The sequence below is a fragment of the Pelodiscus sinensis genome, chromosome 9 (assembly GCF_049634645.1).
Source record: "Pelodiscus sinensis isolate JC-2024 chromosome 9, ASM4963464v1, whole genome shotgun sequence".
In the NCBI taxonomy this organism is placed as follows: domain Eukaryota; kingdom Metazoa; phylum Chordata; order Testudines; family Trionychidae; genus Pelodiscus; species Pelodiscus sinensis.
In genome coordinates, this window is record NC_134719.1 from 39,976,696 (window position 1) to 39,995,740 (window position 19,045).

Below are 19,045 nucleotides of genomic sequence, written 5' to 3' on the forward strand. Positions count from 1 at the left end.
GTGGCAATCATTGAAACTCTTACCCCATTCACGAAATCTGCTGTACCACCTGCACTAGAGATTTTGGCAAATACCAGTTAATCCTGTGAGGCAGAAACTGTCCTTGCCTGGTCTTAGTCTGTCTGTGATTTACTTTGCTATCTAGCCTCCTGTCCAGTGCAACACAGGACAGGAGCCTATCATAATTCACATGAGTAGGGGGTGGAGAATTATGACTGCTGGATGAACTTTAACTAAGAATTTCCTGGCTTCTGCAGCTTCACATTTTAAGCCTTAGTTAATGTTCTATGTTAATATCTGAATTTGGGATTTCAGATAGAACTTCAGCTATTAATTTTGTGTCCGTTTATGATTAGATAATATGGTGATTGGTGCCAGAAAGAAACTTACGGATAAGTAAATGAACATCTCAGTAAGTCCTATTCCTTTACTCACCTGATTAGAGCCATTAAATGCTATTGAAGTGAGAGTCACTCTTCCCAATTATCTCCTAAACTAATGGATACATACAGCAGGATTCATGCAGGACATACAAAGGAGAATTTTTTTTCTGAACAGAAGCTGTCCACTACTGTGTTTCATGGATAATGGAGGAACAATAGTTATAAATGTAAAATAGGGATGCATTTACTCTTGCTTTCCTCTAAGGGATTTCGTTATTTCCCTATGTAATTTTACCTTTATTATTAATTTGTATTTGTATTATTGTAGGAGGCTGAATCAGGAAACAGGACTGTATTGTGGTAGGTGCTGTTCAAATTCACCTCTTTGGGGGTAAGTAAATGTGTTCATAGGCTGTTTTCCTCTCAGTTCCTTACCAAAAGGAAGAAGAACCAAACCCAACAAAAATGGAAACATAAAAAAGCAGCAGACATTTTCTGCTGTTGTGGACTCACTCACCTTTTTGGGAGAAGAGAAAAATCTCAGAACCTTCGTCTGGGACACTTGCATCCTTCTTCCTTTGTTACAAATCTGAGCTACATCAGTGTACTTACCGGAGGATCTTAGTCTTCTTACTGAACATCGTTGTCTAACTGAGTTTTAAGCAATATGACTTTAAAGATCTATCAAGGCAAAAATATTATACCTAGCTGAGCACCATTCATCAATTAATGCCTATCAGCTATCTAGCATCCAGAAAGAGGCAATTCAGATGTTTGTGCATAAACAAATTATTAAACAAATGACTGGTTAGGAATGCACCTGATGTTTTCTCATTAGTATGCAGCACCATTGGCACAGTGTGATGAGGGAGGGTGGGGGGAAGAAACAAACAAACACCCTCCCTCACCCTTAAACCAGATATTGGAGGAAAATGAAAAGCATTGAGAAGAGAAAGCATGTTGTTTCTTAGCTGCATTGAAGAGCAGGCGGAAGAGGACAATGACATAGCCTGCAGCACTTGGTTTATGAATATATTCTCTCAGTGATCCATGTCTGCAGTAAATGTGAGGCCTGCATGTGGTACCACCCCTTCTATGTTTCTGCTATTTCAGTTAATGTGAGGTAAATTGTTAATGAGCAAAGGTTATCACCATGCAGACCATAATCAGTTCAACCATCCTTAACTCACTATCACAGGACTGCTGATTGTCTCAGAAACTGTCCCTAGTTACACTATGTTAGGGATTTCTCACTTCTCCTGGCTCCTGCTGCCAATCCAGCCCAAGCAAAAAGAGTTGTCTTGACAGATGTGGTGGTAGACGCTCACATATGCTACTGATTCCTGTCAGTTTCATATATGCCTTAGTGATGACAGTTCTAGTGAAAGAGATGACAGTTGAAGAAACTGGCTTGACTTTGGGCAAGTTTTCACAGTTGGGATATTTCTAACTTTTATCCATAAGCCAAACTCCCGAAGCCTACACACTTTGTCTGGAAAAATTGAAAGAACCGGTTTTCTCTTTACGTCTCCACCAGAACTACTTTTGGGCCCTGTTGAAAAACAAATCACTCAAATATTTCAGTCTCATCTGAGGCTGGGTTCAAATTTGATTTAGGAATGAATGAAGATTCAATGCTTCCTCTATTTACCAATCTGATTTATCCATGTCTAGTAACAATAATGCACAAGAAGTTTGCCCCAAAACAACCATAATATTGAATATTGATTTTGCAACCATATAGTGGTTGTCGGTACTACAACCCATTGTAAGATTTTATGATAGATATTAAATATCAACAACAATAATAATCTATAAAAGCGACAAGGAGTCCTGTAGCACCTTAGGGTATGTCTACACTAGCCCCCTAGTTTGAACTAGGGTGGCTAATGTAGGCATTCGAACTTGCAAATGAAGCCCAGGATTTAAATAATGGAGTAGCCTTGAGTAGGCTGGAGATCCATGGAATAGGACAGAGACTATCCCAGAGATCTGAGGTTATACAAACTTAGTCCTTTGACTCTGTACTATTTTTCTGATATCCCCGCCTACAGCAATCCCCCTTGCTCAGCCAGCAAAGGCAGCTTCTTTGGAATAGCGACTTCATGGCAATGGCTGTTCCTGTACCACCATCACAGTGATGGCATTTGTGGCATGAAATACTGCTGCTTAGGCAGTACTAATGTTGGCTAATCTTTTAGATGTCAGTTGTTCTGGTTAGCAAGGGAAATATGCTTTGAGGAGGCAACACGTTTCTAGATTTTGCTCCTTTCGAGGCCTAAGTAATTACCAGTGGCATCCCTAGTCATCTCCAAGGTGTGTGTATAAATACCTTGCTGAATTGGGGCACTAGGACAAAGGGTTAAGGAGCAGTTCTGGGCCCAGCTGACTCTGGCTCATGACATCTGCAGAACCTGTTCCAGCTGGAAATGGAGCATGAGAGGTAGATAGGAAGGAGGCAGTAAAGAAAGAGAGACCTATTAGGCGTGCCTGAATAAGGATACAGCAGGGGCCCTTATCGCAAGGTAGGGGCTGAAAAGCAACAGCTACAGACAGCCCTTAGAAAAGGGCAGAGAAGAGACCCAGAGTAGAGGCATGGATGATGTGTGCACTCGTTTATGGAGGGAAGGTCCCTGCCACTTCTGCTCGAGGCCCCTCCCCACTCTGCCCCTTCCACCAGAGGCCATGCTCCCATGTTCTCACAGCCCTAAGCCCTGGCCCACTTTCACCCAGAGCAGTCTGGAGGAATCTCCACCAGTCATGGCAGAGTCCTGGGCATGGGCTGCCCAGAGGAGCTCTGAACCCTGCTATGGCCTTCCCCATGCTGCAGCAGGGAGCATTAGTGGAGGTCTGGAGAGGCTTAACTTCCACCAGCCTTCATTACCAACCACCTATGAAGATAGGTAGCTGGGAGATTTCTCTGCTGGGCAGAGGGCTGAAAAAATCCTGAAAAGCTGAGCTCTGAAAGGGAAGCCTCATTGGCAATGGACTAACCAGGGACTGCAGTCTGCCTGAAACTCTAGGTAAAAGGAGAACATGACAGCCTCAAGTGATGGGAGTAAAATCCCAGAATGTGGGCCCATTTGAAGCTGGAGCTCTCTTGCAAAGAAGACTGGTGGCTGTGCCCAGATGGGATGAAGATTAAGTTGGTTTTGCTATTTTCTGTTGGACTATAAGTGAAGGACTTTGAGCCCTTATGGGGAAGCAAGCAGTGGAGAGGCAGCCCTGAAGAACTCTGGGATGTTTGATCTTGCTGGCTCTCACAAGACCCTGGATCAAATCCTATTGGAGGGGGAGGATCTGGGTTTCCCTTCCAACTTCCCTTTTTCTGGAGGGGGCATAACCTATTTTCCTTCTCCCCAGTGAGCCGGAAGAAGATAGACATTGTAAGCCCCGAGCGGAGGGTGTACCATCCCTAGTAGCCTGGATTTGGCAGAAGACCCCTTTCTTTCGTGGGGATGTTGGACTGTATATATTTTCTTGAACTCCTTCACCTAGAAAGGGGTGAATTAAACTGGTGAGTTATCTGTACAAAATTTGTATTCTCATTTGCCTCTGTATCTGCAAAAATGAGCCATCAATATCTGTATTCATATCTGCAGATGTGGATACTTACAGATATAAAGCAGCTATCTATGGATATGCAGGGCTCTAATTATCTGGAGGGTTGAGTCCACCTACTGAAAGATGGACTGCAACATCTGGGGCACTGTGAAATAACTGCCACCAGAAAGGTCAGTCTCTGTTATAGGCTGAATATGCAAGTTAATTTTGTGCTTTAGTTCCTTTGCACTGTGCACAGTCAGAAAACATCTGTGTCTGAAATCTAATATCGTATCTTCTGTATACACATGTTCAAAGTGCTAGACGCAATGAGTTTCAAACAATGCCTCCATCTTCAATATAGAGATCATGTCACGTAGCAATGCATGTTTGGGCTGAGTTACAGATAAGTATTTTAAAAACCCAATGCACTGAGTAAACGCATTCCCTGGTTATGATTAATTTTCTAATATTTTGTAACTCATTCTAATTACAAATAAGAAATATTCATATGAAAATCCAATTTCACAAAGCTCCCGACACATCATAAATACCGAAATTCAGTAATTACCACTAAAATAATTTGTCACTATCTACTTATGTTTTAATAAAACCTGCTTAGGGTTATTCAATAAGCTAGACAATATTTTCACGAAGAGCAAAAGACTTATAACAGAACCTGGATAAAATGGAAAATACACAGCAAACCAAGCTCATTTTATTAATATGGTATATTACTGTACTACAATGTTACTTCTCTTTCCAATTGGAGGGATATAATGAATGCTTTAAGTATAGGTTGCTATGCATAGTTATTTTTTTACTGCTAGAAGAATAAGGGTATGTCTACACTACAATGTTAGTTCGAACTAACGGACGTTAGTTCGAACTAACATTCATAGGCGCTACACTAGCGCTCCGCTAGTTCGAATTTAAATCGAACTAGCAGAGCACTTAGTTCGAACTAGGAAAACCTCATTTTACGAGGATTAAGCCTAGTTCGAACTTACTAATTCGAATTAAGGGGTGTGTAGCCCCTTAATTCGAACTAGTGGGAGGCTAGCCCTCCCCAGGTTTCCCTGGTGACCACTCTGGCCAACACCAGGGAAATTCTATTGCCCCTCCTCCCGGCCCCGGACCCCTTAAAGGGGCACGGGCTGGCTACGGTGCCCGTGCCAGGTGCAAGCCTGCCAGCACCCAGCCAGCAGACCCTGCACCTGGCACGGCACAGAGCCACCCATCCGATGTCCCCCAGCCCACCCCCTCTTCCCGGGACCAGGCTGGCGGCTCCCGGGAGCTTGCCCGGGACCGCAAGAGGCGGGCACCTTCCTGGGCTAGTGCGGACATCGTGGACCTCGTCCACGATCTCCACACTAGGCACAGGAAAGTGGCCGTCTAGGGCAGGAGAGCTGCCAGCCTGGCCACCCAGGAGCAGGTGTGCATGAAAATCAAGGGGGTCCACTGAGACCCCCGAACCTGAGCCCTGAGCTTACAATGGCCATACTGGGTCAGACCAAAGGTCCATCTAGCCCAGTATCCTGTCTGCCAACAGCGGCCAACCCTAGGGACCCTGGAGGGGATGAACCGAAGACAGTGACCAAGCCATTTGTCTCGTGCCATCCCTCTCCAGTCTTCCACAAACTTTGGGCAGGGATACCACTCCTACCCCCTGGCTAAGACTACTCCATGGACCCAACCTCCATGACTTGATCTCACTTCCCTTTAAACTCTGTTCTAGTTGTAGCCTTCACAGCCTCCTGCAGCAAGGAGTTCCACAGGTTAACTATTTGCTTTCTGAAGAAGAACAACTTTCTCTTACTAGTTTCAAGCCTGCTACCCATTCCTTTCCTTTGGTGTCCTCTAGTCCTCCTTTATGGGAACTCAGGAAGAACTTTTCTGAATGCACCCTCTCCTCCCAACTCCTGCTTTTAGAGACCTCTATCCTGTCCCCGCTCCGTCTCCTCTTTTCTAAGCTGAACAGTCCCAGTCTCTGTAGCCTCTCTTCATCTGGGACCTGTTCCCAACCCCTGATCATGTTAGTTGCCCTCCCCTCTCCCAGCCTTTCTCTTCCCCCTCCCACCTCCTTTTCCCAGTCTCCCCCAGTTTTGTTCAGTAAAGACAGAGTCAATGTTGGAAGAAACGTTATCTTTATTTTGTACATCAGGAAGGGGGGCTAGGGAAGGGTAAGTGGAAGGAGGTGAGGGAGGAATGGGGTACGAGTCCCCGATGGGGAGGACTGGTCTGGCTCTGGGGGCTTCTGGGGGTGGAAGCTCTCCTGCAGCCCCCCAATTGCCCCCTCTCCCCAGATGGCAGCCTGCAGCAAGTGCAGCCGGGCTGATGGCCGAGTGGTGTGATGTGCCCAGTGTGGGCACTCCGGGCACTCCAAGCCAGGACTGGTTTTCAAGCGGGGCACCCCTTAGAACTGTCCCTTTAAGTGCAGCCCTCGGCTAGCCTGAGACAGCATCTCCACGCTCTAAGTCCTCCTCTGATGCCCTGCCGGCACTGCTTCCGGCCATCCTTAAGCCCTGTTCAGGGTCCACTCAATGTGGACATGCTAGTTCGAATTAGCAAAACGCTAATTCGAACTAGTTTTTAGTTCTAGATGCGTTAGTTCGAATTAGCTTAGTTCGAATTAACTAATTCGAACTAAGTTAGTTCGAACTAACTCTGTAGTGTAGACATACCCTAACCGATTAACATTGAAATAAGAATACAATTTACTCTTTCAGGGTGAAATTGATTTCTAGACAGTGGCCCAGAATGAAGCCTATATACATTCTAAGTCTAACTTCAGCTTTCAGAACACAGTGTAACCATTTAAAAATTGTTTCATTCCCCCTTCTCTTGTAACATACTGGCGGTGACTGTCAGTGATGAGCTCTGTACTGTGTGGTAATGGGAATTGCTCGTTGGGTCTGACAATGTAATCACCAGGTGGCTTTGGACAAAATTACCCTGGTCATGCTGTAATTGGACTTGATACCTTATAGTTTACAGTATTTAAAGACAAATGCCTTATCCCTCAAGTGCAGGGCATTATAACCTAAAAGAAATACACAATAACATACTTTCCTTTTCTACTTTAAACCAGATTTATAAAAGTTTGATTTCTCTATTTTCTGAGCAGAAAATAAAGTGCTTTTTTTATATGTTGTGGAAAATGATGGCATTATGAGGAGTACTTTTTAAAAATAAATATCCAAGATTCCTTAGGACACATGTGATATTAGACTTCCTGAAAGTTAAAGAAGTAGTCAAAGGAACCAATCAAGGAAAACAGTGGCTTGGACAAGTGTTTTTGAAGACACAATAGGGAAGCTGTGATAGAGCCAGAATAGCAGGCATTCTCCCTGCCTCAGCTGGAATAGATTGCTTTTCATAAGACTAAGTCTAGAATCAAAGTGGATCGTACAATATGCTGGACTGGGTAGAAGGGGATGCTCCTGGGAGTGTCACCAAAAGGTGATGGGTTGGCGAGGAGACAGAGAGATGCAGGGGCAATTTCCTTACAATCCAGAGACAGAGGGAACTGGCCTGGCTGAAGTGTACCTAACATTGCAAAGAAAGATTTAGGTTAAAGTAAAGGGAAAGTGTGTGGACCTTTGTTTTATCCCTTTGCTCTAATTATTTCTGTACATTTGGGTGAATCGATAATGTGCTGAAGAAGCACATCTCCACATCACTCTGCTGATACCATTATTGGACCTAACCAAGTGAGTTATAAGATCAAGAACACATATTCCTGCGCATCCAGAAATATAATTTATACTATCAGGTGCCGAAAGTGTCCGTCTGCTATGTACATTGGACAAACGTCTCAGATACTTCGCCAAAGGATCAATGCCCACAAAACAGATATTAGACAGGATCACAAAGAAAAAAGTTTCTTGCCATTTCAACCAGAAAGGACATTGTCTCAACAACTTGATTACCTGCATCCTGCTTCAAAAGCCTTTTAAGATTGCACTTGAAAGAGAATCCTCTGAACTGTTATTCATGCTTAAATTCGACACTTTACACCTGAGTCTCAACAAAGGATCTAGTTATCTTACCCATTACAAAGATAGCTTCCCCAATTATCACCTCTAATATCATTAGCTCTAATATCACAGACATTTACCTTCCCCCCCCCCATCCCCCTTTTGTTCTGAAATTTGATTTGTCCTTTTCATATGTGTTCATTTTTTTAATTGTATCCTTTGGTATATATGGTTGTGACAATTTTCTTCCACTATTTGATCTGAGGAAGTGGGTCTGGCCCACAAAAGCTCATCATCTAATAAACCATCTTGTTAGTCTTTAAAGTGCTACATAGTCCTGTATTTTGTTTCAGCTACACCAGACTAACACGGCTACATTTCTATCACTATCTCCACAGTGAAAGGGCTAATAGGTGCAAATGGAGTTGGACCTCTGGTGTCAATGTGGGTAGGAAACAGGGAAGCTGTGACCCAGCAATCACATCTAAGGGTGTGTCTACCCTGTACCGTTATTCCAGAATAATGGTCATTATTTCAGAAAAACAATATGCCTTCGAATCCATACAGCAATTGCATTATCTTGAAAGAAAATCAAAATAACAGAGGGCTTTTTCTGATGTTGGTAAACCTAATTCCATGAGGAATAAGGCCTCTTCTGAAAAAAACTTTTTTGGAAGAGGGTGTGGACACTCCACTGCTGCTTTGTCAAAATAGCTCCTGATCAGGGCCATTCTAAAGATACTCCTCCCCAGTGCCTCCTGGAGCTCTAAATTGAGATAGACCTTCCACACTACAGAGAAGCCTCAAAATTAGTCTGAGGCAGGCTCCCCTAATATGGATGCACTATTTCAAAATAAGCTATTCCGGAAGATATCTTCTGGAATAGCTTTTTCCAAAATAAGCTTGCAGTGTAGACGTTCCCTAACAATGGTTGAACTACTTGGTTCCACCCAAAGTGAGGGAGAGACAGTTATGTCTGCCACCGTTGTAAAGACTTCAAAAAAGACTCAAAGGGCATCCAAGGAGCAGTTTTCTCTGTAGCAGAACCTATATATTTTATAGGTTGAAACTATTTGCCATTGGGCAGTCTGATACTTTTGTAGCTGATTGCAGACCTAATATAGGAGTGGGCTAGCTGTCCCTTGTAAATGAAGATCTGCTATTTATGCATCCTCATCTATTTTTGTTGGTATTTTAATGATGGGCTTGCTGTTACATTATGTGGATCAGATTCTTAAAAGACATGAATGGTTGATTTGTATCTAGAATTATAATTCTGTATGAATCCTTGGAAATAAGACATTTTCTATAACTTGGGGCAAGTCTAAACTACATCCCTCTTTTGAAAGAGGGATGTAAATTAGGCAGATTGAAAATGCAAATGAAGTGGAGATTTAAATATCCTATGCTTCATTTGCATAATCACGTCACAGTGTTCTTTCAAAAAAGTGTATTTCAAAAGTGAAACCACTGTCTAGACACGGTTCTTTCGGGGAAAAAAACAAACACCTTTTTCAAAAGACCCTGAAAGAGGAATACAGGATCTTTTGAAAAAGGGGTTTGTTTGTTTGTTTGTTTGTTTTTAAAGAACCACATCAAGACAGCGGTTTCACTTTCGAAATACCCTTTTTTGAAAGAACGCTGTGACGCAATTATGCAAATGAAGCGTGGGATATTTAAATCCCCGCTTCATTTGCACTTTCAATCTGCCTAATTTACATCCCTCTTATGAAAGTTCTGGTCTGAGGGCTTAAACTGGGAGATAGGTCTTGAGCTTGGTTCTCAGTTACACTAAGGCCCCTTGAGAGAACAGTTTAAATGGGCCCTAAAGTGGGAAAAGTTGCTTGCCTACAGTTATCCTCTGCAGTACAGAGCATAGCGAAAGGGCTCTGTGATGGAGTTGCTCCCATCCCTGATTTAAGGCTGGATTGGGGACATGTCAGGGGCTCAGCTCAAATGCACTATGATGCAGTCTCAGTTTCCCAGGGATAGGGGATGCCTATAGGTTGCAGTCAGACTGAGGTTGTAGTACCTTGCAGCAGAAACTGGATAGGCTCTTTCCTAGCCACAGAATACGGGCTGCACAGAAGTAGTTTGTTACCCAGCATTGCCTCTCTGATCCTGCCCCCGGCAAGAATAGAGTAACAGTCACCAATTACCTGTGAACTTTCAAGACCATTTAGAAGCAATTACCCCATGAGACACGTACATGGATTAATTTCCTGACCACTCACTCAATGTGTTTGCCAAGTAAAAAAATAACTTCTCACTGCAAGAAGCCGCGGTATTTGCCTGCCGGATGTTGAAGTGCGTGTATTTTTGTATACGTGTAACCTCTGAAATTTTTAGTGGTTAGACATTTACACATGAGAGTGTGGGGGCAAGCAGGAGCTGGTGCTCAGGGGCAGTTGGCTTTTTGACTTTTAAGCCAGCTCCCCATGAGCACTAGCTCCCACTTGCCCCACTCCTGTGCTGCTTGCCAGTATACATGGGGAGCCAGCTTAAAATCTGGCTTCTCACGTGTACACTGGGGCCTGCCTCCCCCAGGGCTGCTGACTCTGATACAGAAGCAGAAGTGCAGGGCGGAGAGGGAAGATGCATGTAACCGTGTATCGGTTAACTACATACATGAGTACACATTCACATCCCTACTGCCTACTACTCTAAAAAGAATGAAATAGAAACATGGACTATATATGGGGACTACATAGGACATAAAACTGTTCCATGCCTCAGTTTCTCCATCTGTAAAATGGGGATGTTTGTAATTCCTTTTGTGGTAGATATAGTGTGAGATTTGATTAATTAGCCTTTGTAAATTTACTGAGAGATCCCTGAAGGGCAAGTAATATCAAAGTGTCAACTGCTTTATGTTCTTTTCTCAATAACAGGTAAAATGTTAAAGGTTTTCTCTGAAAAGGCATTTGTCTTGAGTGCTAGAGTGCTCCAAGTAAACATTAATCAAGAGTGTCCTCCCAAGTGACAAGATCACAGTTTGCCCAGATGAAGAAAATCTGAATAAATGGCTTCTTTACCTTGTGTAAAACTGAACTGAGGCTTCACAGGAAAGGCATAAACACCTTTGGCAGGATGCATACTCAATTACAATGATGTCTGAAGTCCTGAAGACAAAATTGTTGTCCTCCACCTGCAGGATAGGATTCAGAATGGGGAAATGATACCTAATGTGCTATTGTGAAAGATGATTCTGATCTAATTTCTCACCACTGCTGAGAAGGATCTTAATATTTCCTTAAAATATCCAAATAAATAAAAGGAAAGAAAACTCTCTCGTTTCTGCTTTAAATCACTCCTGTAGCAGCCCATGAAATATAATCAGTGATGTTTCCCAGCAGTTTGTACAGGCACACTAAAACTAAATTTTACATAAATGGGAAGATAAATTAAAGCCTTTTCCAGATGATATTCATTGTAGTATAAATCTCCTTTATAGTTTCAAATTCCATCAAAACAACCCTGCATTACAATTAATTCTGCAGATGAACAAGGCCAAAGCTGGTGATCAAGATTAAAAAACAAAACCAAACCCAAAACACTAAAAAGGAATTCGGAAAGGTTTGGGTGTGGGAGATGTGATGCTGGCAAAACAAAAAGTAATTTATTCAAAATTTAGTAAATGGGACGGTGTACCAAACCTGCTGCTAATAAAATAGTGACATTTACTTTCAATTCATTTATTAGTTTGCTTCACCAAAAACTCATTTTCCACTTCCAAACTATGTCCATGCTCTCATTTTGTAGGGTACCACCTGACACTCCATAAAAATAAATCTGCAAGGTCTGATTTTTACTTATGCCAATACCTCACTGCATCACTCTGGCAGGGTAGAGAGACCTTAAGTAAAGAAAATCAGGACTTTAGGATTTTATCAAATATGACTTTTACCCTAGAAAGCTCTTTTATCAGAAGTTTCAGTACACAAATGAGAATCTATCTCCTTCAGTGCAACTCGTATAGATACCTACGAGTATAAACAATCTACTGTAGGTCTGTGGCTGGTAGACTCTGCCTAATTACCTAAGTAATAGTATTAGATTGGGGAAACTTATAAAACAACGAATAGTCTAGCAGTACCTCAAAGAGTAACAAAACTTTTAGATGGTATCATGAGCTTTGTATCATGAAGCTCATGATACTGTCTAAATGTTTTGTTAGTCTGTAAGGTGCTGCTAGACTATTTGTTATTTTTTGAGTTTTTCCAGTTAAGACTGACTCTGCTACCCCCCTGAAACTACTGCCTGGACATTGACAGACCCCGATGGAGCTGAAGAGAGAAGTAAAATCCCCCAACCCCTCTGCAGGTGCATTAGCTCTCCTCTCTTTGCAACTCTTTGAGTGTGGGGTCAAAGGGGAGAACCAGGATCATGTGTCTCCATATTTCTCTGGATTCTGCTCCCTCTCCCAGGGTATGTCTACACTACAATGTTAGTTGGAACTAATGGACGTTAGTTCGAACTAACATTCATAGGCGCTACACTAGCGCTCCGCTAGTTCGAATTTGAATCGAACTAGCGGAGTGCTTAGTTCGAACTAGGAAAACCTCATTTTACGAGGATTAAGCCTAGTTCGAACTTACTAGTTCGAATTAAGGGCTGTGTAGCCCCTTAATACGAACTAGTGGGAGGCTAGCCCTCCCCAGGTTTCCCTGGTGGCCACTCTGGCCAACACCAGGGAAACTCTATTGCCCCCCTCCCGGCCCCGGGCCCCTTAAAGGGGCACGGGCTGGCTACGGTGCCCGTGCCAGGTGCAAGCCTGCCAGCACCCAGCCAGCAGACTCTGCACCTGGCACGGCACAGAGCCATCCACCCGATGTCTCCCAGCCCACCCCCTCTTCCCGGGACCAGGCTGGCGGCTCCCGGGAGCTTGCCCGGGACCGCAAGAGGCGGGCACCTTCCTGGGCTAGTGCGGACATCGTGGACCTCGTCCATGATCTCTGCACTAGGCACAGGAAAGTGGCCGTCTAGGGCAGGAGAGCTGCCAGCCTGGCCACCCAGGAGCAGGTGTGCATGATAATCAAGGGGGTCCACTGAGACCCCCGACCCTGAGCCCTGAGCTTACAATGGCCGTCCTGGGTCAGACCAAAGGTCCATCTAGCCCAGTAGCCTGTCTGCCGACAGCGGCCAACCCTAGGGACCCTGGAGGGGATGGACCAAAGACAGTGACCAAGCCATTTGTCTTGTGCCATCCCTCTCCAGTCTTCCACAAACTTTGGGCAGGGACACCACTCCTACCCCCTGGCTAAGACTACTCCATGGACCCAACCTCCATGACTTGATCTCACTTCCCTTTAAACTCTGTTCTAGTTGTAGCCTTCACAGCCTCCTGCAGCAAGGAGTTCCACAGGTTAACTATTTGCTTTGGCAAGAACAACAACTTTCTCTTACTAGTTTCAAGCCTGCTACACATTCCTTTCCTTTGGTGTCCTCTAGTCCTTCTTTATGGGAACTCAGGAAGAACTTTTCTGAATGCACCCTCTCCACCCAACCCCTGCTTTTAGAGACCTCTATCCTGTCCCCGCTCCGTCTCCTCTTTTCTAAGCTGAACAGTCCCAGTCTCTGTAGCCTCTCTTCATCTGGGACCTGTTCCCAACCCCTGATCATGTTAGTTGCCCTCCCCTCTCCCAGCCTTTCTCTTCCCCTCTCCTACCTCCTTTTCCCAGTCTCCCCCAGTTTTGTTCAATAAAGACAGAGTCAATGTTGGAAGAAATGTTATCTTTATTTTGTACATCAGGAATGGGGGCTAGGGAAGGTTAAGTGGAAGGAGGTGAGGGAAGAATGGGGCACGAGCCACCGATGGGGAAGACTGGTCTGGCTCTGTGGGCTTCTGGGGGTGGAAGCTCTCCTGCAGCCCCCCAATTGCCCCCTCTCCCCAGATGGCAGCCTGCGGCAAGTGCAGCCGGGCTGATGGCTGAGTGGTGTGATGTGCCAAGTGTGGGCACTCCGGGCACTCCAAGCCAGGACTGGTTTTCAAGCGGGGCACCCCTGAGAACTGTCTGTCCGGGGTGGGGGTCGGGATCCTTTAAGCGCAGCCCTCGGCTAGCCTGAGACAGCATCTCCATGCTCTAAGTCCTCCTCTGATGCCCTGCCGGCACTGCTTCCGGCCATCTTTGAGCCCTGTTCAGGGTCCACTCAATGTGGACATGCTGGTTCGAATTAGCAAAATGCTAATTCGAACTAGTTTTTAGTTCTAGATGCGTTAGTTCGAATTAGCTTAGTTCGAATTAACTAATTTGAACTAAGTTAGTTCGAACTAACTCTGTAGTGTAGACATACCCCCATGGACTTGGGCAGTGTAGCTAGCCTAATAAATGGCTGAAGTAAGTTACAACTTGTACCTAAGGGAGTAAGGGGAAAATGCTTGCATTTCGTGCATTCCTCTCACACCTGGCTGTTGAGCTCCTTTAACTGTGTTGAGGGCACTTTCCCCTCCCTCCCTTAGCATCCGGGGAACAGGATGGAAAGCAAGCCGTGCCCTGGAGCGCAGGGCGGCTGCCACCCCTATGTGTCCAAAATGGCACGCTTGCCAGGGAGCCATTGTAGTACACCTCCTATTGTAGTTCCAGTGCCATATTTTGCTTTAGCTGCATAAATTCTCCCTTTGAGGCCTATCACCTTTAAAGAAGGGCTTCCCAAAAGTTTTAGAAGGAGCACAGAAGTGATATGACAAAGGAATATAAGCAAATAGACCAGTCATGGGGCATTTGCAACCCATGGGCTGCAGGTTGTTCATCAGGGTAAGCCAAATGCAGATCATGAGATACTCTGCTGATGTTGATGGTCCACAGCCCTCTGCAACTGCAGTTCCCGTTCCTGGCCAACAGTTGCTCTGGGAAGCAGTGCGGGCTGCAGGGTTGTGCTGGCCATCATTTCTGGCAGCCTCCATTGGCTGGGAATGTTAAACTGCAGTCACAGAGGGAATGTCTACACTACAGTGTTATTTTGAAATATCTTATTTTGAAATAGTTAATTCAAAATAGCTTATTTTGAAATAACGCATCTACACACAAAATGCATTTCGAAATAGCTTTTTGCTATTTTGAAATAGAGCAGCCACACTGAGTGGATGCTGAATCACATTTAAGTCCAGCCGGAACCAGGTCTGGCAGGGCATCAGGTCAGGAGTTAGTTTCTGTGGCTGCTGCCTGAGGCTATCATGGAATGAGGTTTGCCAATTTCGAAATAAAGCCCTCTGCTATTTCGATTTAATTTCGAAATAACAGAATGGCTGTGTAGACGCTAGGATAGTTATTTTGAAATAACTTTGCTGTGTAGACATACTCTGAGATCTGCAAGGGGTGGTGCCTGCAGAAGGTCAACAGCAGCAAAATGTCTTGCGGCCCATAGCCAGCTTACCCTGATTGGCGACCGTTGTAGAACCCGATAGAATGTAGCCTACTGCATGGAACTAAGACGGGGTGGGCAAAGGGGCCTCTGCGGGCTAGATCTTGTGGCTGCCCTGCCACTCCTCACCCCCAGGCCAATCAAGACCTGGAGGGCAGGGGAATGCGCAAAGTCTCGTCCCCCTGCCAGGGGTGCACGGCACCAGAGGGAACCATGCCCCCCTTGTGGGGCGGGGCAGGGGAGCCAGAGACAATGTCCACTCCCCTGCTCCCAATCCCTTCGCAGTGGCTGGGAGGTGCAGGGAGGAGAGGCAAGGCACCTCCTGAACTAGAGGGAAAGCTTTCTTTCAGCCCCCCCCACCCAATGCTTCTTTTTTTCCTTCCTTCCCTCCCCCCTACACCTCATTGGCCTGGGGACAGAGGAAGCGCGGGAAGTCTCCTCACAATTGCAGGGACGCATGGTGCCTTGAGGGAACCCTCAGCTGTTCAAAACAGCTGGTGGTTTTCTCTAGGTGCTGGGCACTCCTGGCAGGGCGCAAAGACTTCACTTGCTCCCTCACACCAGGCCAATCAGGGTTTGTGGATGGGGGAGCACTCTAAGTCTCCTGGCCCTGCCCCTTCTGCTCGAGGCCCCGCTCCTTCCGGGGCAGCCTGCGACTACTTCCAAAATTCGCAGAGTGCCCCCTCCTCAAAAAGGAGATCGTGTGCATAGCAATGAGGGGAGACAGTAATTCATAGCATAAATGCAGAAAATAGTAGTACCTAGTTTTTACATAGCCCCTACAAAGTGCAGCACTGTGCCTCAGTTTCCCTTCACTCTCCTTTGGCCTACTCCAGCCTTTGTCACCTCCTATCAGATTATAGAGTTTTGCCCCTTCTGGAACAGAGACCCTTTTACTACAGTCCTAAGGAATGACTACAAAAATCAAACCTTCAGCTGCTTTAAACTGACCCTCTGTCAAAGCACATGCTTCTGTGCCTCAAACCGATCACCCAGGGGCTGGCACATTCCTTCCTTTACTCAGGGGACGGCTACTTCTCCTCAGATCCCCTATCTCTACTCAGAGTTCCAACTCACTCCTCAAGTAGCCTCTCTGTTTTTTTCTCCTCAGCCCTCTTCACAGGAAAAGGAACTCTTTACTTCCTCTGCAACCGGCCCCTTCCAGCTTTTTGTGGGAACAAGTCTTGTTCTCCCTCAGTTGGACTTTATTTCTAATCGTCCTGGCTAAATCTTCAGCTGTGAGCAAGCTGGTTAACTGGCTTCAGGCTTTTTAACAGTCTCACTGGGGGTGGTAGGATAAGCACCCAACTACAAGTTATTTTCATCAATAGATCCCAAAAACCCTTCAAAAGGAGGCCAGTATCATTCCTCAATTGTACAGAAGGGGTACTCGAGGCACAGTAAAGGTAACCCAGCAGGCCAGTAGGAAATTCCCAAATAGCTCCCACATATCCTGAGTTACATATCAGTGCTCAATCCAGGCCATGCATCTCTCAGAATAGTTGGTTAGGAGAAAGTAAGAACCTTGCCTGGAAAATGGATATTGCATTTGATTTGATTTCCCTAAGGTAATTAAATTGCCTCTTCCTTTACCCCCAAATGGAAGTACTGATGAAGATGCCACAGCAAATATATGTTCTTTTTCTGTAGAGAGGAAACATAGTCTAATGATTAAAATACAGTACTGGAAGCCAAGATACCTGATTTCATTCCCAGCTCTCCTAATTAAAGTGACTAGCTAAAGGCTCCACACTAATGACTCTTCCCCTCAATATAGCTGTTGGTAAAAAGAATACACAGTAAGATCTACCTAACTGAAATGTTATGAGGCTTTATTGATTGTAAAATTCTTAAAGATCCTTGGGAAAAGAAGATGATACAGAGGCACACAATGATATCGTTTCACCCAGTGTATATTATATTTCACTCAGTGCTCCCATTCTCTCCTGTTTTTATTTATGATAAGCTATACATACACACACGTCTTTTAATAAGCAAGAGATACTTTTGTCTAAAAGAGCTCAGGAAAGGTAATATTGTGAAGGAAAGGAGGAATGTAATTCTTTGGGAAATAAATCAAATTGTAGAATTTAATTATTTGAAAGATAAAACTTGTGCAATACAAAGGGTTCTTCAGTGGTACCTACTCAGTTTCTTTTGGCTGGGCTACTAAGGGCTCTTTTAGGGCAGGTCTAAACTACAGGAACAGGTTGATATAAGCTACACAATTTGAAATACATTAGTAGCATAACTCAAATCAATATAGCTTAGATCTACTTACTATGGGGTCCACCCCCATGGAGAGTTTTTTCGGTCAGCTCAGCCATCGACTCCGCTTCCTCTTTTCATTCTGGTGGAGTACCAGAATCAATGGGAAAGTTATCAGCAGTCAATTTATTGTGTCTATACTATGTGATCACTTCTCCATCAATCTAGTTGATTGTGATGATATGTCCCCACACTGCAAATCAGTCTAACTAGAATTACAAAAAATCCCAGATATAACCATCAACTCTCCCAAAAACACAAAACCAAAAAAATCACCACCCCCAACAAAAAACATGTGTGGACACTTAAACAAGTATTAAGGGTTTATACTGGTATGACTTTTTCTGATTCAAAGATAAAGGTGAAGGGTACCTGTTTAAGGCATTTTTACAATGGTATAATTGCATCTTTACTAGAACTTTTACCAGTAGAACTGTCAATAAAATTCAGAACCCTAATAAATATAGTTGTACTGGTAAAACATTGAACTGTAGATCAGGCCTAAAATGTAGTTGGCTACAATATCCTGGATAAGAAGATTAACTTATTTTTAAAAGTAAACTTCCTGAACACTCTATGGCTGACACTGTACCATACACACAGTACCTACTAATTCAAGTCAACAGGGTTAATTAAACAGTAGTTAAAACACAAAAACAACAAATAGTTTAGCAACACTTTAAAGACTAACAAAACATGTAGATGGTGTCATGAGCTTTCATGGGTACAACCCACTTCTTCAGATGACTGGAGCATTAGAAGTCCAGATCCAAGAATAAATAAGGGAAGGTGGGGGAGGAAACAAGGAGGGAGGAAAAGGAAAAAAAAGAGAAAAAATAGTGAATTGGATTGCTCAAGTTACAAGAGGCGGATAAGAACAATTTGCATCTATATAAGCAACCATTGTTTGTTTGGTTGGTTAAGTCATTAGGATGTGGAAAGTAGTGTGTGAGCCAGCCAATATCTTTATTCATTCGTCTTTGATAAGAATCAGACTTGTAAATGAAGTTAAGTTCCAAGCTTCCTTGTGTATTTGGCTTGTGGAATTGGCCTGAAACAACACTGTGACTTTAAGATCCATTAATGAGTGCCCGAGCAGGTTAAAGTGTTCTCCAACAGGTTTCTGTGTGTAGCCTTTTCTGATATCTGTTTTGTGTCCATTAATTCTTTCCCATAAAGACTGTCCAGTTTGGCCAATATACATGGCAGTAGGACATTGCTGGCATTCTTTCCCCCCCCCCCCACTCCTACCTTCCTTTATTTATTCTTGGATCTGGACTTCTAATAGTCCAGTCATCTGAAGAAGTGGGTTGTACCCATGAAAGCTCATGATACCATCTATATGTTTTGTTAGTCTATAAGGTGCTGCTAGACTATTCGTTGTTTCTTAAGTGTTTCCAGTTACAGACTAACTTGGTTACTCCTCTGAAGTTAAAACACAGTCATTGCTAACACACATCTAGAACAATTCCCTAAGCAGACTTTGTTATCCATTTCTGAAGACAGTCC